At 39.4% G+C, this 24,374-nt stretch overlaps 1 long non-coding RNA gene across 3 annotated transcripts in view; it reads right to left on the bottom strand.

The window, feature by feature from the left end:
- LOC143270226 (uncharacterized) overlaps positions 1-24,141 on the bottom strand; it is a 351,249-nt gene extending 327,108 nt beyond the window's left edge. Inside the window, exon 1 of one of the 3 annotated variants that reach the window (XR_013047275.1) lies at positions 23,682-24,141. This is a non-coding gene — a long non-coding RNA (uncharacterized LOC143270226). The remainder of the gene's footprint in view (positions 1-23,681) is intronic. The other 2 variants (XR_013047274.1, XR_013047273.1) reach the window with 2 other exon arrangements.
- Between the last annotated feature and the right edge of the window lie 233 nt (positions 24,142-24,374).

The raw sequence follows: 24,374 nt of genomic DNA on the forward strand, positions 1-24,374 counted from the left end.
CATTCTCTCAGAGCTCTGCAGCAGCTTCCCATTTCACTTCAAGTAACAATGACCCAGAAAGTCCCGATGAGCTGGACCACTGTAATAGCTGAAATCCCTCCCCCACCAGCTCCATCTGTCAATCAAATAGAAGGGGCCATTCAAAAGCCTGTGCAGAGCCTTTAAACTGGTTGGTTCCCTTCATAAGAAAGACTCCCCTTCCAGACTATCATCATGGATAATAAAAAACAACACACCATTTACACACCACATGACTTAGTTTCAGAGCTGTAAGGTTATATAGTGAAACTACATGAGATTAGGAGTCACCTCTGGAGATAGGGATGCATTTTCTCATCTATAACCATCATAGGAATCTAAACTACTGTAGTTTTTTTGTTTGTTTGTTTGTTTTGTTTTGTTTTTCAGTTCACCCTCTTCAGTGTCACTGTCAAGGATGCTGTCATAGTTTGTTGGATGTTGGTGTTCTACTTTAAAAGCCTATTTAGAACGGTTCTTCTACACTGTGGTTTCTTATTATCTCCATTATCTTCTGTTAACTGAACACAAATTCTCTAGCCTCGCCCCATTAATTTCCCACATGTTAAAGGAAAGGTAGAGCTATTGGAAACAAAAATAATCAAGCCCTTCCATAATTTTAGTACAAATTGAAGAAACCCTGAGTTTTCTAGTTTTAAGGGATTTTTAACCACAAACTAAGTTGTCCTCAGATTCCATACTACATTTGAAGAAGGCATTTGATGGGCATTTGTTTTCAGGATCTTTACTTTGGATCTTCTTCCCATTGAAATAAACTGAGGTTTAAAAAGCAACAGAAACGTTCCAAAGAGGCTGCATCAATGTGTCCCTAATGTCCCACAACAAAACAATGCTACTGTTTTTCCAATCTCTACTTTCAGAGTCTAGTTCCTTGAGAAAAGTGTCATCTTAAACACAGGGAACCATCCACAGACACTCTACAGGATGACCCTCAAAAATAAGGTAGGGAGACACTGGGGATATGCATTACTACTTACCCACCATGATGATAATTCTACGAAGTTGGAGCAAGGCTGAGCTCGCAGATAGGTTGGTTTGCTCCGAGTTACAAGAGTACTAAGGGGCAGTGTGAGGACATGGGGCTGGAGGCCCGCGCATGTCTGCAGTTCTGAGGAGCTGTGCCCCTCCACAGCAATGTTGCGTCTGCTGGGGACAGAGCCTCCTCCTTAAGGAAAACTTATGGCCCAGCACTTCCTGTGTTATTAAGGCAATGAATCATTAGTACTTGGCAACATTTACCAATTCTTAGCCAACGGATTACATAACCGCTCTTTGCATTTAATCATTTACTAAGGAGCTAAATTACTATTTTAATCTAATGTAAAAAAGAGCTCTGATGTTGCTGGTGCTAATGAGAAATCGCTATATACATATTAGTGACTCCCATTTCTACATAATTGATACCCTATTCATATTGCAGCTTAGGGATGGTGTTTACTGGAACTTACTTTAATTTTATCCCATCACTTGGAAGGCATGGGTATTTATAGGATTTAAATCAGGTATTTTGAATTAGAGAAAAGCAGACTGAATTTTATGGTCTTAGGACCCACTGGATAGCATGTCTATTTCAAGCGTCTAAATTTAGTTTCATGTGAGATGGGCCATTAAAAATAACTGCAGATGCCAGTGTTCATTGAAACAACATGATAGCATGGGGATAGTTATAAAACTTGGCTTCTGAGTTAAGACCAGAGAGTTAAAATGTGTTGGATAATGACGTTGGACTCATATACCACTGACCAACTTATCAAAAGACACAAGAAATCTCAGAATGAGAAAGGAAGCTGCAAGCATACCAGAAAAGGTTATTGTTGATAAATGAACTCCATGTTTGAAAAAAAAAATCAAGTTTTTAAATCAAGAAAGTGGAAGTGGGGTCTGACTTCAGCACTAATGGGTCAAAGTAAGATGGCTTGACAGTCAAAGCCATGCTTTGCTCAGCCCAGAGCTAGTGAAGGAGCAACAGAGATGGAAAATGATATGTGAAGAAAGAACAAAGGGCGGGGGTGGGTGGCTCAGTGGTAGAGCACTTGCCTCCCATGCTCAGGAGCCTGGGTTCAATTCCCAGCAACTTTAAAAGAGAGAGAACTAATCGACATACTTTACAAAATTTAATTAAAACTATAAATCCACAGATCCCAAACCTCCAACTAAATACAAGCCCAAAGACAAAATAAATGAGGCCAAAGAAGGGGAGGATTTCTAAGATGAAAATAAAAAATGGCATCAAGAGAACATGGCTGAGTCAAACTATAGATATATTCAAACATAATCTCACCTATATTACACTTATTAAAAGAAATATGATCTTAGACATCACAAAAATAATATGCTTTCTAATTTGATATAAAGATTATGCTTTCATGGGTCCCTTAATAATATCTGGCTCTATTGAATAAGAAAATATTTTCTTGGAAATGGCCTTTCTATGTGTCTATCTGGTTTAGCAACTTGGAATTAAGGTCCCCATCTCCTTTTCACCTTACATCCATGGGGAATTTTACACCAGGCCAGCACACGTTTAAGTGCATGTCTCCAGGGAATAGGTCTCTCCAAGAGTTCCTTTGTGCCAGTTTCTCCAGGTCAGAGTTCATGGGTCTATTTAGTTTTTAGATATATCAAGCGTGCTGTGGTGGGTTTTAGTGACCCACAATCTCTACCTCAATGGAATGGTTCTCCTAAAAGGTGAAGAGATGGCTGGTCTGAAACCATTGACATATCCAGGGAGAACTATGAGGGGGTGGGGGGGAGTAGGGGAGGAAAAGAAGAAGGAAAGGAAGACAAAGAGAGGTGAGGGTAAGAGGGGAAGGGAGGATGACCATAAAGCTAGCACAAAAGGTCACCTGTAATGAGACCTCAGGAGTGCTGTGAAATCTGCCTCCTTCGATGTGTTTTTTTCTCCATGACTTAACTATCACTCCAGGAACCCTGACTATTCAGCTGTTCTTGGGAAGGAGTGAGTGTTTTTTCCTGACCAGGATGGGCTGCACCTGCAGTTCCCTTTGCCTGGAGTACTCAGCTCTGGCTTTTAACCTTCAGGTGCAAATACACTAGTCCCTCAGAGGAACTACTCTCTCGGCCATTCTCACCCAGTGATTTTTCCAACGTACCAACACTGGAATTCCCCTTGATGAATCTGCAACACATTTTCATTTATTCATTTACTTCTCTGCTACTGAACTTCCCTATCCACTCCTTTTTGGACAGAAACTAAATGTGCCTTCATGGCCATCATATCCCCTGAACTTAGTATGGTGCCTGGCACATAATAAGCCTTAAGGAAACCTTGCTCAAGAGACAGCTCTTAAGTCAAAGCTGTGTATTCCTCAGAACCCAGAACTTAACCTCTAGATCAGTGGTGCTCAACCTTCCTGATGCCGCGACCCTTTAATACAGTTCCTCAGGTTGTGGGGGACCCCAACCATAAGATTATTTTTGTTGCTACTTCATAACTGTAATTTTGCTAGTGTTATGATTCATAATGTAAATATCTAATGTGTGACCCTTGTGAAGGGTGGTGACCCACAGGTTAAGAACCACTACTCTAAACCCAGGTTGAAAAAATAAGCTGAGAAGCAGTTGCTGGGGGACACATGGGTGTCAGGATCTTCATTTTTGTGAAGGAAAACCTACCTGGCCCTCCTTGTCATCTCCCTAAAGTGTCCATCCCAGCAGGAAGCGAGATAGGCTGGTCAATAAGGAGAACACAACCAAGATGAGCAGGTGAGGCCAAAGGTGTCTATTGTCTACATCATTTCCAACCAGAATGCTTCCAGCTTAACACCTTCAGTGCATAGGGAACTTTTCCCTCATCTTAGTTTGCGTTACTATTGCTACGATGAAACACCATCACCAAACGCACATCGGGGAGGAAAGGGGTTGACTCAGCTTATGCTTCCCCATCACTGTTCATCAACGAAGGAAGTCAAGGCAGGAAGAAACTCAGACAGGGCAAGAACCTGGAGGCAGGAGCTGAGGCAGACGCCGTGGAGTGGTGCTGCTTGCTGGCAAGCTCCTTATGGAGTGCCCAGGCAGCTTTCTTATAGAACTAGGGCCACCAACCTTGCAACAGACTGGACCCTCCCCCATCAATCACTAGTTAAGAAAATGATCTACAGACTTTTCTACAGCTCAATCTTATGGAGGCATTTTCTTGAGGTTACCTCCTCTCAAATGACTTTAGCTTGTGTCAAGTTGGCAGGAAACCATCCAGCACACCCCTCAAGTTGTTTGCTGTCCCTGAGCATTCACACTGACACCCAGAGTCTTTTTTTTTTTTTTTTTGAAAAAAAAATCGAACCCAGGGCCTTGCGCTTGGTAGGCAAGCGCTCCACCACTGAGCTAAATCCCCAACCCCGACACCAAGAATCTTAACAGGATTCTCCTCAGCCCATTTCTTGGAGTTGTATTCCCAGAAAGTAGTCTTGAAGAATGAGGTAATACCTCCCTCTAGGACAAAGAGAAGACCTACACACTGTCTACAGTAAACGTTGTAGGATCTCCAAGCTCAGCCTGCCTTGCCTACAATAATGGGCCATCTTCGCAGGCACTTACTCTGTAGAGTTTCAGAGTTGCACGTTCAGGAGAACCAAGCACATGTTAGGTCTAAAAATCTCCTTCCAGCGTCTGAACACATCCTTTACAGTCTTTAAACTCATATTTAGCAGATGAAAGGCGAAGAGACAGTGAAACACATTCCATGAGCAGAGGAGATTCCGGCATGCCCACCATTCCGTGGTGCCCCACTCAAATACCATTCGAGTCATGTCGGCACAAAATTCTAGTTCTGTGAGAGCTAAAGCGAGCATAAGGAAGTGGGTCACATCTGTGGGTAGGAGCTCTGACTGGTCACGTTAGTTTCATTTCCTGTTGCTTTGGTAATGCACCTCAATGAAAGCAACTTAAGGGAAGGAGGGTTTATTCTACTCACAGTTCCGGGTGACAGCCAATCATTGAGAGCAAGGCAAGACCACAGGAACTAGAAGCAAGTGCTTGTACCCACGGCCAACAGCAGAGAGTAACAAATGCATGCAAGCATGTTCAGTCAGCTTGCCTTCTCCACTCTTCTACAACCCAGAATGCCCTGCCCAAAAAGTAGTGCCACCCACAGAGGGAGGGTCTTGTCACCTCATGAACATAATGAAGATCATCTCCCACAGATGATCTGTGTCCACAGGCCAACCCAATCCAGGCAATCTCCCGCTGAGACTCTTCACAGGTGATTCTAGCCTGTGTCAAATGGACAATTAGAACTAATCATCAATTAGCCGCAGGATGCCACACTTTCCAGTGCATCAGAACTTGCTTTGAACTCAGAAAAAAAAAAAAGGATGACATTTTACACAGCACAAGCAATCAGTAGAGTTGATAATATTATGTCCCACTCATGTTACTTTTCTATTTGCCTGCCACTAACACTGAAAACAACATGGAAAGACAGGACAATCCACAGCTCTTTTCCATTCCAGCCCTTAATTTCTTGGCAATATAGGCCAAAGCAGAGAATCCGATAGACTGCCATGTCCATCAAACAGTTTAATGGCTTTTGTGGGACATTTTTGCTCTACCATGAAAGAAATACGTGGCTACCTATGGGAAGCACAAAATACAAACTGTCAAAACTTAGTGATGCCACTTACCCACTTAGATGCACCTATACTTGCTTTTTTAAAAAACCAGAAAGATGGCTCAGTGTTTAAGAGCACTTCTTGGTCTTCCAGAGCAGTGGTTCCCAACCTTCCTAATGTTTCGACCCTTTAATACAGTTCCTCATGTTATAATGACCTGAACCATAAAATTATTGTTGTTGCTACTCCATAACTGTCATTTTTTGACTGTTATGAATTGTAATGTAAATATCTGATATACAGGATACCTAAGATGTGACACCTGTGAATGGATCATTCATTCCTCCAAGGGGATCGCAACCCGCAGATTGAGAACAACTGTACCCAAGTCTAGTTGTCAGACAGTTCACACAACTGCCTTTAACTCCAGCTCCAGGGGATCTGATGCTTTCTCATGGCTTCTGTAGGCACCCCCATTCCAGTGGCAAAGATCCACACATAGGCAAAAACAAATCTTTTAAAAGCTAGCATTATACATGATAGAGATTAATAGCATTCCTGATAGTAGTTTCATTTTTCTGTTTTCATGTATATGTGAGTACAATATGCATGAGTATGTGTATCTGTTCATATTTATGGGCACACGTGTGAATGTAGAGATCAGAGGTTGATGTCAAGTGTCTTCCTCAACTATTTCTACTTGAGACAGTCTCTTACTTGAATCCAAAGCTCAATGACCTTTAGTCTAGAAAGCCAGCTTGTTCTGTAGACCCAGTCTCCATCTTCTGAGCACTGGGTCCACACAGATGGGTGATCATGCCCCCTGGTTTTAATGAAATATGGTCTTTGTAATTCAACTTCAAATGCAAGTATCATCCACCTTGGACTTTCCATGTTGCCCATGAATGATTCAGGGACAAGAAGAAATACTGCAATATGTTCATACAGATTGCTGTGCCTCAAGAAATAAAGCCAATGTCATCTGATCCAGTGTCTTATTTGGAGCTACTATCGCTGTGATGAAAAGCCATGACCAAAAGCAAGTTAGGAAGGAAAGGATTTATTTGGATTATGCTTCCGCATCACTGTTCATTACTGAAGGAAGTCAGGACAGGAACTCAAAAACCGCAGGAACCTGGAAGCAGGAGTTGATGCAGAGGCCATGGAGGGTGCTACATACTGGCTTGCTTTACATGCCTTGTTGAGTCTGCTTTATTGTAAAACCTGTCAGACACCCACAATGGTCTGGTACTGCCCCCATCAATCACTAAATAAGAAATGTCCTACAGGCTTTCCTAAGGACTGTTCTTGTAGAATCATTTTCTCCAATTGAGAAACCTTCCTCTCCAATGACTCTGTGTGTAGCTTGTGTCAAGTTGACGTAAACTAGCCAGCACACCCCGAAATCCCATTGCCTTCAACTAGTGTCCATGAAATAGTAACAAGCTAAGTCATTAGCTTGTGTTTAGGGTAAAAATCTCAGACTCACAATTTTTATACCAACTGCAAAGTTACCAAGAAATCTGAAAGATCTGGTGTGGCTTCAGAATTTCTAAGAAGTTCAAATGTTTTTTCATTTAATAAAAATTCCCCACCTTGTGATCTCATCTGCTGCTGCACGATTTGGTTTGGGTTCTGTCTTCCTCTGTCCCATTTAATCAAACCACAGTGGGATAATATTTTTTCCCATCCTCCTCTAGAGGTAATAAAAATGTCAGCATTTTCCTTAATTGGTCTTTTTTCTACAAGACCTCATTATTTAAATATTTTCCTTAATTTACTTAATTCATTTATTTTTACTGTGCACACCTGAAGATTTTTTTCTTTCTCCCATCATCTCTATGAATTGATAGTTTAAGCTAGAGAAACACCCTGGATGGTGTGTCTCTATTACCTATTCAAACATCTTAGGGAAATTATTGTGAAATTATCTAATCTTTGCTGACATATCACAGCCTGCCTTCTCTTCATTGTTGAATTCAGTCACAGGGATTCCAGCAAGGTGTAGAAGGAAGATTTTTTTCTTTAAAATATCCTCAAACTTACAAATTCCAATTTTGCATAAATTATGTGTGTGCTGTGTTACAAATATGCATTTGCAGTATAAGCATAGAAAATTTTTAAAAAATAACCCAAATTTATTACATGTACCCTCAGATAGGAGTTAAACACATGCAAGATGACTTACGTGTTTCTTTTGCTTGCACAATTAACCTCATTTTCTTTGGTAATAAAACATACATAGAAAAAGTATTTTCAAAATACTTGACAGTAGGGGCTAGAGATATGGCTCACTATTTAAGAGCCTTCTCTGCTCTTTCAGAGGACCTGGGTTCAATTCCCAACACCCACATGGCAGCTCACAACTGTCTATAACTCCAGTTTCAGAAGATCTGATGCTCTTTTGTGGACTCTGCAAGTACCAGACATGCACATGATGCACAGACATATATGCAGACAAAATATACCTACACATAAAAATGAAAAATTTTAGGTACTCAATAGTAAAGAAAAATATTTTCCAATTGATTCATCCCTTGTTCTGAAGATCTATAATCACTCCCTGTCAGCTGTTGTATAGAATGCAAAATCCTGCCCCACATACTTTCATAAGTGATGGCCATCTTCTCACCCTTCAAATCCATTCCAAACAACCATTTATCACTCCCACCACTACTCCCATCCACTACCAGGAGTGGAATGATTCACTTAATCCCTCCCACCAACAACTCACGTTTGCTTCTAGAATTATTTGTATACTGAGCATTTTCTTTCCTTGACACCTCCTAAACATACCCAGCTCCAACCCACATTTACTCTAAGATTCCATTAACTTTAAATAACTCTTTTTAAAAAAATGGGATTACACTGTTGGACTCTGAATTTTGACCTGGTTCTTGTGGAAATGTTGTCCCTGAAGTAATGCACGGAAAATTTTAAACTCACTGAAGGTGGAGACGGTGATTTATCCTCAATGTGGTCTATGCTTTAACTTAAAGACAGTGGGCAGCACTAGTTAAGGGAGTATGGCTTGTCCTTTTTAGACCGTATAGTGACTGAAACCCAAGGCCATCTTGGGAATCTGTTAGAGGAGAATCTGTAAAAAGGGAGATGTGCACTTCAAGTCATCCTATGAACAGAATTGCTTGCTTTGTATAAAATCTCATTTAAATGAGGAAAACTGCATGGATATAAAATAAAAAGTGATATGAGGCAGGGCTACATTTGCCTCCCTTATTACAATCCTGTAGAAAGTCTGAGTGCTATTGGGAGGGGTTGTATGATGGAAAAACAAGAGCGCAAAGGAGAAAACCCTGCATTGTACACGAAAGGGTTAATCTGAGCCAGAGTCTGAATCTTGGCAAGACTTTCAAGTGCTGTTGATTCAAGTTCTGTTCAGTCTGGCCAGGTGAATGGAAGTAATGAATTGTGAAGTTTTATGTCCATGTTATTTTATTTGCTGCAAAACTTACAGATCTGCAAAACTTACAGATCTTACTGTGTGAAGAACCGTGAGCTATGGAGACCAAAACTCATGCTCATGATACCTGTAGGAGGGAGCTAGCTCTTCAACTCTAAAGACTGTTTTACAACTGTTGAATCTTGAATCTTTTCTGTAGATGAGAAACAGAATCTTATTTAAACAATTGAACACATAGCTCTGCCTTCAAGATTTTTAAATGTCCCTGAAAAATCACTTTCACCTTGCAGGTGTTGTAGCTTTCAGTGCCTAAAACAAGTGTCTGGAAAACACTGGGATTTGCCCCGCTGACCATAGTCACCCGGCATATGGCCCAGATAAAAATAGAGGTAGAAAGAGGAGTCAACACCTGCACTGGTTCATCAGGCCTGAGTTCAATCCTGTGTTGACTCATTATCTGTTTATTATTCCTGCCTTCTGTGTTTACTCAATCTTTCGTTTTTCCTCCTATCTCTCCCTGCTTATCCCCATTGCTACAGCTACACTCACTCATCTATTGAAGGGCAAGGAGATTTTAAACCCTAGGAAATCTACCCAAAATACAGGTTCTCACAGAAGACAACAAACATATTGGTAACATGTTCCACGTCATTAGTGAGGTTCTGAGCCAAGCCTGCTCTTCATAGAAGTTAACCGGCAGTGATTATATGTTATCCAGGGTCTTAACACATGGTAAAATGAAGCTACCTTCGGTATATTCAATGAGCATAGCTTTAAATTATTTCATTTTTTAATTGATACATAAAAGCATAAAGTTGCACACAATAGCAGGACACTGCATTGTCTCAATACAATTACACATGGTATGTTTAAATCAGGCCAAGAATATGGGTCTCCTCAACTGCCTCTCATTTCTTCTGTCCCTGAGACACACATTTCATAATTGTAATCTGAGGTGACCCTGTGAATCACCACACCAAAACTCCTTGCTTCTGACTTTAATTAACATACACGAGTGGCCTTTCCTAACCTCTCTAATCTCTCTGGCCTCCCCAGCCTCTAGTAACCACCTTTTTCCTCTGAACTTTATCATCTCAACAGCTTTACACTTTTCAATTATTAAAAATTTGGCTGGTATCATATTCCTGCCAGGAAAGGAAAATCAGAACCACCCATCTCAGGAGAATTAACATGGCTTGTGTTTCTTCTAACCTAGAAACTACAAAATGTAATAATACCATTCCTATCTGGGCCATATGCCGGGTGACTATAGTCAGCGGGGCAAATCCCAGTGTTTTCCAGACACTTGTTTTAGGCACTGAAAGCTACATCACCAGCAAGGTGAAAGTGATTTTTCAGGGACATTTAAAAATCTTGAAGGCAGAGCTATGTGTTCAATTGTTTAAATAAGATTTTGTTTCTCATCTACAGAAAAGACTAATTACTGCAAGTGTTGGGAAGGAAAAAAGGAAGGAAGGAAGGAAGAAGGAAGGAAGGAAGGAAGGAAGGAAGGAAGGAAGGAAGGAAGGAAGGAAGGAAGAAGGCAGGCAGACAAGAGAGTGAAGGAGTGGGGAAGCAAGACAGAGAAAGAGTGAGAGATCAAGAGAGAGAGAGAGAGAGAGAGAGAGAGAGAGAGAGAGAGAGAGAGAGAGAGAGAGAGAGAGAGAACACAATACAATCAAACCTTAGAATTCTACAGGTAACTAACTCAACCCAGTTAACTAGTTCTCTTCCAGACCTAGCATTGAAAGTTTCCCAGGAACTCCTTCAGCCATCCTTGGGCTTGGTGTTATTGCTAAGACAGTTGTAACTATAGAACTGAAACTTATTTTCACTCTGAACTTCACTGCCAGGTCTAAAACAAGAACATATTTGCATGACCTGGCAGAGCTAAGGGTATAATCAAACACTGAACTTTCTTCCTAAGCTCCAGCGTAAGCAGGCACCTTGCTTTGTCTCAGATAAAAGCCTTTTAATCCCAAAATTATCTACATGCAATGCCAAGTGAGTTCACCCATTAGTTCCTTGGTTGAAAAAAAATAAAACATGTAAAGTAAGCTTAACTTTCCTTAGTTGTTAATACTTTAATCTGATTTAAAATATAAAAATTAATGGCTGGTATGTTATAATATTATGACTGTAATATTCATTGGATTCTTCCCTCAGAGGATCTCTTGGCGCTATTGAAAGGGAAGTCATCAACTGCAAAAGGTTAATCAACTCAAACTCAACAAAAGGTCTGACTTTAATTGAAAGTCCAAATGTCAAAATCTGACACAGGCTTTAAATTTAGAACAAAACAAATTTAACATGTGGGATGCTAAAAACTCTCATTCAAATTCGCATCCCCAAATTTTTGCTAGGATGACAGTACATATTTTGTGAGAATGACAGCAGATAGTGTCTGAAACGACAGCACACACTTTAAGGATAATTTCAGGCCATGTACGAAAAAGTGCTGGTCTGGAATATTATTATCTCATAAATGCCGTTGTCTAGATTTAGCCCTAGGCTGATGCTAGCCTCAGAAAAGTGAGAGTGCTCCTCTCTCTTCTCTTTTCAGTGGAAGAGTTTCTGTAGACTTGGTGTCCTTTCTGCCTTATGTGTCCTACCCAATGAAACTGGGTAAGGAATTTGTATGCCATTAACAGGTTTCAAGTTGTGACTTCTTTGTATCTGATGGATCATCTCTTCAAGTTACCTATTTCTTCTTGAAGGCATTTCTTGTAGTTTTGGTCCTTCACGAAACATGATCATGTCACCTAAATTGTCTAATAGCTATAGAGTTTTTCATTATATAGTCCTTATTGTCCTTTCAATACCCAAAAGGTCTACTGGATTTCTTCTTTAATTCCTGATACACAAGGAAAGTATCTGCTCAGACTTGTCTTCAACTGTCTTCCTCAGTCACTCTTTTATCGCTCTCTCCAAAGACCTTCTGTTTTCATCAATTTCCTTTAAATGTTTTGGGTTTTCTTTGTTTTGTTTTGTTTTTATCTTATTCCAGTGTCACTTACTTCTGTACTTAAACCACATCCTAACTTCTACCTTTGGCTGAAATTTGCCCCCGTTGTATTTATTCCTGAAGTTGAAGCTTAAATCATTGATCTGAGGGCCAAACACTAATATAAATGTTTAATACTATAGATTTCCCTTTGAAAACCGTATTAGCTATCTCTCATCACTTTTACACTTTTTGTTTCAAATAACACATTTTTAATATCCCAGATAACTTCCCAGCTGACCCATGAGATGTTCAGAGAAGTATATGGGTAAATATTTTAAGCACTGGGGATTCTATAGGTATCCTTCTAGTACTTTTAATTTTAATTTGCAATTTTAATTCCATCGCGACAACAAAACACAGACATGATGATGGTGTTTATCACAATGTGCTGGAATATTGTCTCTTTTGGTGGATGTCTCTATGCCCTTAATGACCTGTGTGGTCTATGTTCTGTGATGCCAAGTTGATCAACTGTATTTATTTCTTAATTATTTTTTATAACACAAGTTCTGTTTATGTGTTCTATCCACTGATTTTGGGGGTACTGGAATATCTTGTTACAATTGTAGATTTCCTCTTAGTTTATTGGGGATTTAGCATCACTTATTGTAACATTTTCTTGTTAAGGTTATAAATAGCCAAGGTAATAGCATATGTTTGGAATATGTGATACTTGAACACCAATCAACCAACTTGTTCTAGCTGACAGTTCTAAAACAAAGCTGCCTACTCAAAGCAACTATGAGTGTAAGGGGAGGTATACAAAATATTCATCATAGCATCAATTATAAGTAAAAATATGACATCTAATTGTCCAGAAGTAGATGAATTAATATAGAAACTATGTTTTGCCCATAGGGTGGACACTATGAAATGATTGAAATAAGTAAATCTTTTTTTTTTTTTTTTTTTTGGTTTTTTGAGACAGGGTTTCTCTGCATAGCTTTGCGCCTTTCCTGGAGCTCACTTGGTAGCCCAGGCTGGCCTCAAACTCACAGAGATCCGCCTGGCTCTGCCTCCCGAGTGCTGGGATTAAAGGCGTGCGTCACCACCGCCCGGCGAAATAAGTAAATCTTAATGTATGGAATATGATGAAAACCTCAGAAATAAAATGTTGGCTGAAAATAAGTTACAAAGTGATGTATACATCATGGTGGAATTTAGCTTTACAAAATCCATCCTATTAATTTCATGACTTAAAAGGATTACATAGTGTGGAAAAAATGATAGAAATCCAAGCAGTTCTTTTCAATAAAAATATTAAGTGAAATGTAAATATGAAAATAGTGCTTACTACACTGAAAACATAAACACAGGGACTGGCAATAATGAATGTAAATTAGATTCATACTGAATACTCAATTACAAAGTCAGTAGAAAAATAACTTAAAAGAAAAAAGAACAAGGTGGAAGAACCAAAGCTGAGCAGGTCAGTAGAAAGATAAATTTTAAATCTTATTGTATAAGGAGAGCATGAAGTATACACAACTTAAATAAACACATTAAATGATGGAGGCTGTAATATTGAATTATCCAATAAGCTTAAACCAATTTTATCTACCATCAACTTTAATTTTAAAAACACAAATTAAAAGTAAATGGATTGAAAAAGATACTAGGAAATGTTAATAGAAAGAAAGTAGGGGTCACTTCTGTGATGAAGAATAAAACTTGAAACAAGAAATATCACAGGCCTAAAGGAGAGATTCTGACTATAATTTGTTTTACCTAAGAAGAGAGCTATAAAATATATCATAAAGAAAAAAGTTCTAAAAGGAGAGAGATATCCACAATTACAGCTACAAAGTTCAGCTATTTTCTCACTGCTTTTGGGGGGTGCCACTACCCAGTTCACAAATAAATCACTTGGAGGCTTATTTTTACGTATAAATGCCTGACCTTAGCTTGGCTTTTTTCTTAACTTAAGCTTTTCTCAACTTTAAATTATCCCATCAACATTTTGTCTCTGGGCTTTTACCATTCTCTTACTTCTATAAATCTTACTCTTACTCTGTGGGTGGCTGGGTAGCTGGCCCCTGGAGTCCTTCTCCTTCTCTGGGTACTTTCTTCTTCCTCCCAGATTTCTCCTTCTATATAGTCTCTCTGCCTGCTAGTCCTGCCTATCCTTTCTCTTGCCTTGCTATATAGGCCAGTTATTTATTAAATCATCAGGTGTTTTAGACAGGCAAAGTAACACAGCTTCACAGAGTTAAACAAATGCAACATAAACAAAAGTAACACACCTTAAAATAATATTCACAACACACAATTAAGGGATATATGACAACAGTGAGGAAACAGAAGGTTTACAAAACTCAAAGCCACCAAATGTGGATGATGATGGGACAGCCTACCCAACAATAGCAGAACCTCATTCTTTTTTTTTTTTTAAATGCACATAGATCCCAACCAAGGAATGGTGTACCCTGGGCTATAAAATAAAATCGTAACACATTTTAAATGTGAAGTCATCAAACTGTGTTTTGTTGGTCACAAGTTCACAAAGGAACTAACCTAAGAATCAATTAACAGTACTGTTTCAGCCAGTGGAAGTTAAAATAGTTTTCAATATAACTTAGCTATTAAACAATAAATATCAAGGAGAACTAGAAGACATTTGTGATACAAACAGGACGAGCGAAAGGTGTGGGATGTAGGGGATGCAGGGCTAAAGGGAAACATCAAGGAGAGATCTCAACTCAGTTGCTTGGCTCTTTTCATTAAAGACTAGACAAATAACAGGGACAGAAACACAAAACGAGCAAAATAAAACAACTACTAATGATAAGCACAGAAATCAATAAAGCTCAAAGCCATTAAAAAAAAGCCAATGGAGAATATGAAAGCAAGTAAATCTGACTGTTTGAAAAGATCAATGAAATTGATAATTCTTTAGGCAGACTGATAAAGAAAAACAGAAGATACAGTGATCAATAGTAGGAAATGGATTAAGGACAGCTCCATTCATCAAAATGACCAGACCCCTATATTATACTAAGCAACATCAGGAAAAGAAAATACACACACACACACACACACACACACACACACACACACACGCCATTTGTATAAAAACTGAAAAATAAAATTGCAACATGCTTTAATATCAGAAACAAATATGACGAAAATACACATAAAATAATTTTAAAAAACTACTAATATCAGGAATTCAGGTCTCTTAATAGAATGGTATTGCAATCAGGGTGTATACACAATGACTTAGGAAGGTATTGAATAGTTTTGTTTCTCATGTTGGAAAGCACACATGAATATTTTTACTGTTATTCATAAAGCCCTGGCAAGAAATACCTCTCAATTATTTAAATAGTAAACTCTTTTTTAATTGTGCAGTTCATTAACAGGAACTAAAAGCAGTAGGGAAAACTTTGAAAGCAGACTCACCATTAAGCATATAGAAGAGGGTAAAATTGTTTTTGTTTGTTTGCTTGTTTTCTTTCTCAAGACGTAAATTTCTTCTAGAAAGATTCTAACAGCACAAACTGTACAAAATGCTTTCTCTCCTTGCAGAGGGAGCTATCACATACGAAACAAATGTACTCTGAAACAAGCTGTACGTGTTGAAATCTCTATGCCAGATGACAGAGCGCTGGCAACATTCACTCAGAATCGCTTCTTGTGGGAACATATTTCCATGTTCCCCAATTCAGCTCACATACTCAACAAGGAAAACTAAACCAAAAAAAAAAAAAAAGGAGGAAAAACAAAAGTTTGGGTGGTAGAGACTGAGCTTTAATTTTGATAGTAATCATAAAGTCGAAGAAGAAATGGGGAGATGTTTAATACGGGCTGACTTTTGAAAACCTTGTGCTGTTTTCCAGGAGAATCTGAGAAACAAGCTCAGCCTGCTCATTTTTGCCACAGCTATAAGAAGAGCATGTCCTGCAAAACAGGAGCGTCTCTAAATATGACAACAGAAAGATTACAGATAAATCTATTCTTGATATTTATTATTTATTCATCTGTGTGTGCACGCACACTTGTTCACACACATGCCCACCTGAGTGTAAGTCCACGCACCACGTGTAGATGCTCCCCAGGGAGCTGAGGAGATGCCAGATCCCCTGCAACTGGAGTTATAGACATTTTGAATGTCTCTATGTGGATGCTGGAAACCAAAGTCAGTGCCCAGGAAAAGTGGTAAGAGCTCTTAACTGCTAAGCCCTCAAATCTATTTTTTCAAAAAACATTTCTTAAGCAAAACCACACAAAGACACATCAAAAAGCGCTCTCACCTTTTGAAACAGAGACATGTGGCAGACTACCAGAGGTGGGAATAAATGGCAAAATTACCGTCAAAATTTAACAAATGTATTAAAATATCAAAGAACCAATGTGTTGCTATGGAAATATAAGACAGTAATGTAGTCCAAATCAACCGGTTTGTTGGGACAGAGGTTTGTACATGGAGACATGTGTGAGTAATTAGATTTCAATGAAATGGGGATTCCCAAGCTGCATCGTTACTAATTCTATCCCATTCGGGATCTGAAATCATCTAAATGTCCAAGGACTACAGTGGAGGGGTAGGAGTTTGCTGACCAAGGCTGTCTCTGAGATGCTCAGCCACAGAAGACAAAGAATAGGTTATGTCAATGATTCATGTCCCTAGAACCGCGCCCCCCCCCCAAATCTCCTGAATTCTTCATGACTATACCTAATTGAGGAGAGTATAGTCCTGTCAAATTCAAATCCGCCTACCTACTTTGACACTTAGATGGCTGCTTAACAGATTCAGTGGGCTTTATAGCTGTTATGTTTTGACATAATTTATGCCATGGAAAATGTGCAGGTAGTCTGTGTACTACTATCTCCCGTCAACAATCTCATGATCATTTATGGGCATCTCATTTCCCAACATGCATCACAAGATTCCAAAGGCCGTGAACAGGTTGTGAGAAGCAGCGATGACAGAGGTCACTTTGATGCCTTGTTCTCTGGACAGGAGGCCTTTGCTGAGTGCCTGGGAGGAAAAGCAGCGCAGACCACAATGACCTCAGTGTGAATACAGTCCTGAGCCATCACGGGGAGAAGCAAACTAAAAAAAAAATGAAATTCACCAACATGGTCATGGTTGTTCCAGCCTGTAATCAAAGCACCTAGGAGGCTGAGGTAGAAGGATAGATCCAAGTTCATGACAAGCCTGATCTGTATAATCAGGCTAGAAAGGGCAACAAAGCAAGACCCTGTCTCAAAAATCAAATAATAAGTAAATATATGAAATTACAAAAAGTGTTTCAAAGACTATGTAATATCAAAGTCAAGGATGAATAACAAATACTTTTTAAAAAAAGAAACAAAAACAGAAAAAAAATGCTACTCTGGAACAAACCAAGCACATTGTAGTAATCCAAAAACATTTAGTTCTTTCTAGATGAAGGCTTGGGTCTTATGACATAGTATGTCTTGCTGAACACCTTATGAAAATGAAAGAGGTATCTGTTATGAGTGTATTTATAGGTGCTCTTAAAGTGAAATAATATGGACCAATTTGGGCATTTACTTATCACTTATGGCAAGTACTTGTGATAGTCAATCTTGATTATCAATTGGATAGGATTTAAGACTTCTATAGAAACTCACCTCAGGACTTTGGTATGAAGAAGTCTCTAAATTCAGTTAACTGATATGGGGAGATCTGCCCTAAATGTGGCGGCAACCATCCATGGGCTAGGGACCTAGGCTGAATGTTTCTCACCCCAGGCATCAGCAATCGGCTCACTGCTTCCAGACTGCAGACACGATACAACCAGGGCCTTCCAGTTCCTGCTGCCATGAGGCATGGGGTGCTGCCATGAGGGTGTGTATGCCCTGGAACTGTAAGCCAAAATAACACACACACACACACACACACACACACACACACACACACACACACACCCGCTTTAAGTTGCTTCTTGCTGGACATTTGTTCATAGCAACAAGAAAAGTAACTAATACACTTTTTCCCCATTCCCATAACACTAAGTTTTCAACAAATGGGGTTGATGTTATCTCCAGCTCTTATTTCTTCATGCTTTGATTTATTTGTTGTGGAGATGTTGCTTAAAGAACAAATTTAGACTGTTAGAAAGCAAACCACAGTTGTTACACAGTAAATAACCTCATATTTACACCCTAGCAAAAGTGCTGTGTCCCAGCGCTGTACCGGAGCACCTGAACACTAAGGGGTCAGAATCACAAACAGGGGCAAAGTCAACACTGCATCTCCAGAGAGCCTGTTTCTATTTAATAATACATTAAATCAGCTAGTTGGCTCTGTATCTTCATGTGAAGCAAGTAGCAGAGCTGATAATGTTTTGACAAGCTCCAGTGTACATAATATAAAATACTCGAAGACTATCTACTTAAATTTTCACACACACACACACACACACACACACACACACACACACACACACACCATATTATAGCTCTTCCCCCAACAACGTGCTAATTGCAAAGATGGAGTTTTCATATTCTTCAGCACAAGGCCGAAGAATTTCAGCATGCAATTCCTTGGGTAACATCTGCAGATTAATCACTATGAAAACAGCTGGACCTCTTTCCTCCCCCAAATAAAAAAAAGATGGATGCCATGGGGAGCATGAGTCTTCTCTTCTCACACCGTTGTGGCTTCCAAATATGAAGAGATGAGCTGTGGCAGCATGTCAGTTATGAACTGAAAGATAATTTTAATTATGTGTGTGTATGGTTGGCTCATCATTGTGTGTGCACTTCAAACACTAAAATGGAAACAAATAAATTTCAGATGCATCTAATCAGAGAAGGGGGGAGAGAAGGGGAGAGGGAGGGAGGAAGAGAGGGAGAAAGAGACAGACACATGGTATGTGTGTGTGTCTGTCTGTCTGTCTGTCTATGTGTTTGTATCTTTGTATGTTTGTGTCTGTGTGTCTCTGTGTTAGAATGTGCTCTGCAGATCATGGCACACATTTCCACAGATTCAGGGTACACAGCTGTGGATTCAGTCTGGCCCATGAGGACCTTGATGAAGGAAAACACAATTAGAGGTGAAATCCACAGATCTTTCCCTTTGTTTGCCTGAGTGGACAGCTTCTTATAAGGCACAGTACATGGACGAAGCCAAGCTCTTCATCTGATTGCTTTGTCTCTCAATGGCAAAGTGATAGTGTTCGTTCTATCACCTTCATGCTCAGGGACTCCAAGAATGAAAAGAAAGGGGGGAAAAAACTTCTTTGCTGGTATACGTTAAAATTAAAATATATTTGTGACACTAAATCTCTTCTGCCCTTCTCCTTAAATATTAAATGGACATTAATGCAAAACTCACTGTAGCTCACCTTTTCTTACCGATAACTGTAATTTTCTCATCTCCCCTATCAGAAAGAAACTCCTTGAGGTCAAGACTGATATTATTCATTTGTGTTTCAAACACAGATCTTGCATAAATATTTATGGAGTGATTTGCATCCAGCAGACACGTCAAAATGTCTGTAGAATGAATCAATTTCACGTCCATGAGGGAAAGGCTATGAGAACAAGACCGTTTGGGGGATTGTGATATTTGAGACAAGGTTAGTCTATTCACAAAGATAACAAATTTCACTTGCTGGGAGGAAGTTTGTGTGAGGGAACAGGTGGACACTGTAAGTAGAACCCTCCTGTTTCCAAAGGAGGCAGGTAAAGGAATGAAGGTTCTGTTCCTTTCTCAGTCCGACTTCATCCTACATTCCTCTATTTGCTCCTACCACACAGCTCTTACACCGTTTACATCATTTTAAAACATTGGAAATCCTCATGAACATGTAAACTGAATCCATGTGTCTGTTTATGTGTGTGTGTAAGCGTTATAAATACATATGCACACATTTATGTATACTTACTGAACAAAATGAATAGTTGGTTTCAGCTTCCAAGTTACTAGTAGGATTTAGTCATTATGTCTCTGAGAAAATTTGGGGGGAGTTGTGTGAAAAAAATCATCTGCCCAAATTCTAAAAAGAAAGCCTGTACTGGCTGGAGCCATGGAAGCAAAACATTAAGTATTTTAAAGTATTTAGATTTATTGATATAACTATATGTGATGTGTATATGTGTGTGAATATATATTTACACATAGATAGGCATACATACATATATACATACATACATGGAGAGATAGAGAGATAGATAGATAGATATGTAGATAGATAGATAGATAGATAGATAGATAGATAGATAGATAGATCATATATATCTAGGCCAGTGAGATGGTTCAGAGGTAAAAAGTGCTCAAAACTAAGCCCGATGATATGAGTTCAATTCCCAGGGCCCATATGGTGAAAGGAGAGAAATAACTAACCCAAGATGTCCTCTGACCTCCAAGACAGTTAACCCCCCAAGACAGTGTGCCCCCCCACTCTACTTACATACACACAAATAAATAAATAAATGTAATAAATTGCTTTAAATAGAAAAAGCATTCCCATATCTGCAATGTTAATATTAAAGGGGAAAAAAAACAGACCTCTAACTGCTCATATCTGAGTCACAGCCACCGCTATCCTGAAAATGCTAATTTACTAATTTTCAAGTTAAAAGATGGCTGACTGCCATGAAGTTTTATCTTGCATAAAGTTCAGAACTATTTTACTAAACACAATAGGTTGGTGCCTCGGATAAATTAAGTGGATGCAGATATCTCTTTTGTTGGCACTTAATGTACGATGTCTTCCTCCCATTGAGTAATTACAGGTTTGCTAGTGGAGGAGCAAAGCTCTTTATCTCACTCAGTGTGATGACTGTAGCCAGTGTCCCGAGGACAGTCACAGCAAGCCAGGGCTCACGCTGCCTGATCCCCCAGCTCTCGGTGCTGATGGCATGGGGTATTGTACTGCTTTACTTCCACAAATCTGCAGAGCTTTATGAGATTTCAATGGAGACTTTAATCTGTATGCAATTAATGCTTTCCAAAGACTTAAAATAGTATCATTGCATCTGATCTGCAGCTTTCACAAACCTCAAGGCCCTTTAACTGACTTGCTAGAAGAAGAGGAGGAGGAGAAGAGGAAGAGGAGGAGGAAGAGAAAGAAGAGGAGGAGGAGGAGTAAGAAGAGGAGGAAGAGAAGGAGGGAGAGGAGGTGGAAGGAGAGGAAGAGGAGGAGAAAGAGGAAGCAGCAGCAGTATCTCCAGACTGGTGATTTCTACCATAAAACATGATCCGGTGGGACTGAAGCACCCATAAATGCCCATTCACAGCTCACATCACATATATAAATCCTTTATTTTCAGAATTCGTCATTTTGAGCAGTTCTTGAATCTTCTCTGTGATAAGAGAACTGTAGACTAGCAAGGGTGAAGAGTCAGAAAGTTCTTTGCTGTGGTTTGATACTCTGGTTTCTACACTAACTTCAAACACCATAAGGATTCCTTAAAAAAAAAAAAAAAAAAAAAAAAAAAAAAAAAAAAAAAAAAACAAAAAAAAACTCTCCATACATCTCCATGCAAGACCTTCCAGACTTTCTGAGGTCGGTCTTTATCATCCTGTGGCTATTTCCCTTGCCCCATACATCTTAGGAAACTAATAATTTTCAACTCAAAATACAGAAGAGCAGAAACACATCCAACCACTGGCCTCTATTTTCACAGCTGCCATTAAAGAGAGAAGGGAGGATGAACATAGACATAAATACATAATTAATTATGTTTTTGTCAGAATTTCTGAAGGTCTATAAGGAGGTATGGATAAATAGTTTTCCAGGAAAAGGGCTCTCTTAAAGTAAGTATTCCTACAAGCACAGATGAAAACACCAATATTGAACCCCATATTGATGTTTGTTTGTTTGTTTCTATAAATGTTCTCTATTCCCTCTTTAGTGTTTCAAAAACATTTTTATACCTTACTATTTTATGAACCCAAATCCTACTTTACGCCTGTCACTTCTACCACTGCCACCAGGGTTAAAAAAAAAAAAAGAATGTGGCATTACGTAGAGTATATTCTCGTTTATAACCAAATTTATTGATCAACCAATTGATAAGATCTCTTACAATCAGAAGTCAAACAGTAAAGTCAAATGTTCCCACTTAATGAATGAGTGAATATTAATTTTAGATGAAAGTAAAATTAACCGACACAGAATTTTAATTCCAACAATTCATTTTGATAAATGCATTGGTATCAGATAAGTAGGTAGACAGTTAGAATACAGCAGAGAATGATCTAGACTTCATGACCTTAAAATGACCACATGTGATTAAAAGGTCTTTAAAATGGAAATTACTAAACAACTCCCTAAGATTTTAGCCTTAAAAGAAGGTGATATCCACATGTCAGAAGCTTCAAAGAATTTGTGTAAAACATACACACACACAAAAAGGGACCAGAGGGCAGGAAAGGTCAATTCTAAACCATTCTATGCGGAAACAAATCCTCAACTTGGACATCTGTGGGACTGATTGATTTACTATGCAGACCCCCACTAACCATTCTCAAACTCCAGGTGGCAGCGACTGCCAGTGGGAGTGAGCTCTGAGGTGGATGTGATGGTGGCTTCTTTAAGAGCAGCTCCAACACAGCACACTTGTCCTGGCCTATCCCCAGAGGAGCCCAAAATGAGGCAAGGGAAGCTCCTAGGGTGAAGAACTTAAGAAGATGCCATGCCTGTTGTGATAGACCCTGCCTCACAGTACCTTGAGGGTGTTTCTTGCCAAGAGGCTGCTGGCTGCTCTTCAGAGATGGGGAAATAGCTCATTCAGTATAGAGTTTGCCACCCAAGCATGAGGACTTGAGTCCAATCCCCAGATTCAGAACTCACAATAAAAAAAAAAAGAGAAAACTTGGAGGAGCGTGTTTCTAATGCCAGCTCCGGGCAAGCAGAGACTTGGGGATCATTGGGTAGGCAGCCTAACCTAATAGACAAGTCATGGGCCAGTGAGAGATACTTTCTCAAAAATCAAGCTCAATAGCCCCCGAGGAGTGACAGCTGAGGTTGATCTCTCCTCTACATGAATATGAACTCATCTTCACATACATCTGCACATACCTGCACATATGTCCAAACATACACACACACACACACACACACACACACACACACACACACACACACGATCCTCAATTGAACTAAATAAGAAGACTATAATTCAATTTTTTTCTCTTATGAGAAGTTATATAAATTTCAATAATGACCAATGTACAATTTTCTCACCCCAGAACCTAATCAATAGGGGAATGAACAGGCAAATTTTAAAGACAGTCCATATGAAAGAACTTTGTAGTTTGAAAGTAAATGACCACTCCAAAGGAATTAAAGCAAATACGTTTTTATGAGGCATATTTGCAGCAAAAGGGCATTATTAAATCTTAATTTAGTGTTCTCATACATCTAGAAGTAAGAAAATAATGGAAGCAGACATTAAAATATGCCATAAATTTATAACAATTGAAAATATGATATGAGCACCAAATAAAAAAGATGTGGAAAATGAGTGTAAGGAATATCCCAGACTATCTCCATGTATATTAAGAAAAGCTGAACTTGGTTATCATATATTAAAAATCCATACACAAGATCTTCAAAATCCACTGTAAAAAGAAGTTAAAATGTAAACAAAGATGAATGCCAAACAGAAAACAAATTTCAGCTGAGCAAAGAGAAAGTAAACAAAGAAAGTAAATTCTTACATGGGGAGATGGCTCCTCAGTCTCACCGTTTGTGGGTGAAGTCTGTCACCGCAGGGAAGTCACATACGCAGAGGTGGCTCTTGGCTCTGGTGGAGGAGCATAAGGCTGCTAACCGGTCACACTATGTGTCTAGTCAGGAAGGAGGAAGCGAGGGGAAACGCTGCCAAGCTTTCTTCTTTTTGTTTAACCCTGGACTGCAGCCCAAGGGATGGCCCCGCCCACATGCTGGGTGGCCCCGCCCACGTTTGGAATGGCCCCGCCCACATTTGGTGTGAATCTTCCCTTCCCAGTTAAACTTCTCTGGAAATTCCCTCACAGACAAGCTCAGAAGATTGTCTCCCAGGTGACTCTACATCCAGTCAAGTTGATAAGGGAGGGTAGTCATTGCAGCTGGGTTACCCTCTGTGTGTAGCTGAATTTTTATCTCTGTGTATTAGAACCCACTATGAAAATACAAAGTCTCTGCCTCATCTTTGCCATTTATAGAGATCATAGATGGTTTCTAGGGAGAGATAACTGCCAGGGTGAGACTTGACAAAGAGTAATTAGATCTCTCTCTCTCTCTCTCTCTCTCTCTCTCTCTCTCTCTCTCTCTGAAGGAGGCAGCATGGGGAAGAGCAAATGGATCCATATAACTTAACAACAATTCAAACAAAAATATTCATTTAGAGCCAGTGATGTGGGGGCCACAAT

The sequence above is a fragment of the Peromyscus maniculatus genome, chromosome 22 (genome assembly GCF_049852395.1).
Source record: "Peromyscus maniculatus bairdii isolate BWxNUB_F1_BW_parent chromosome 22, HU_Pman_BW_mat_3.1, whole genome shotgun sequence".
Taxonomy (NCBI): Eukaryota; Metazoa; Chordata; class Mammalia; order Rodentia; family Cricetidae; genus Peromyscus; species Peromyscus maniculatus.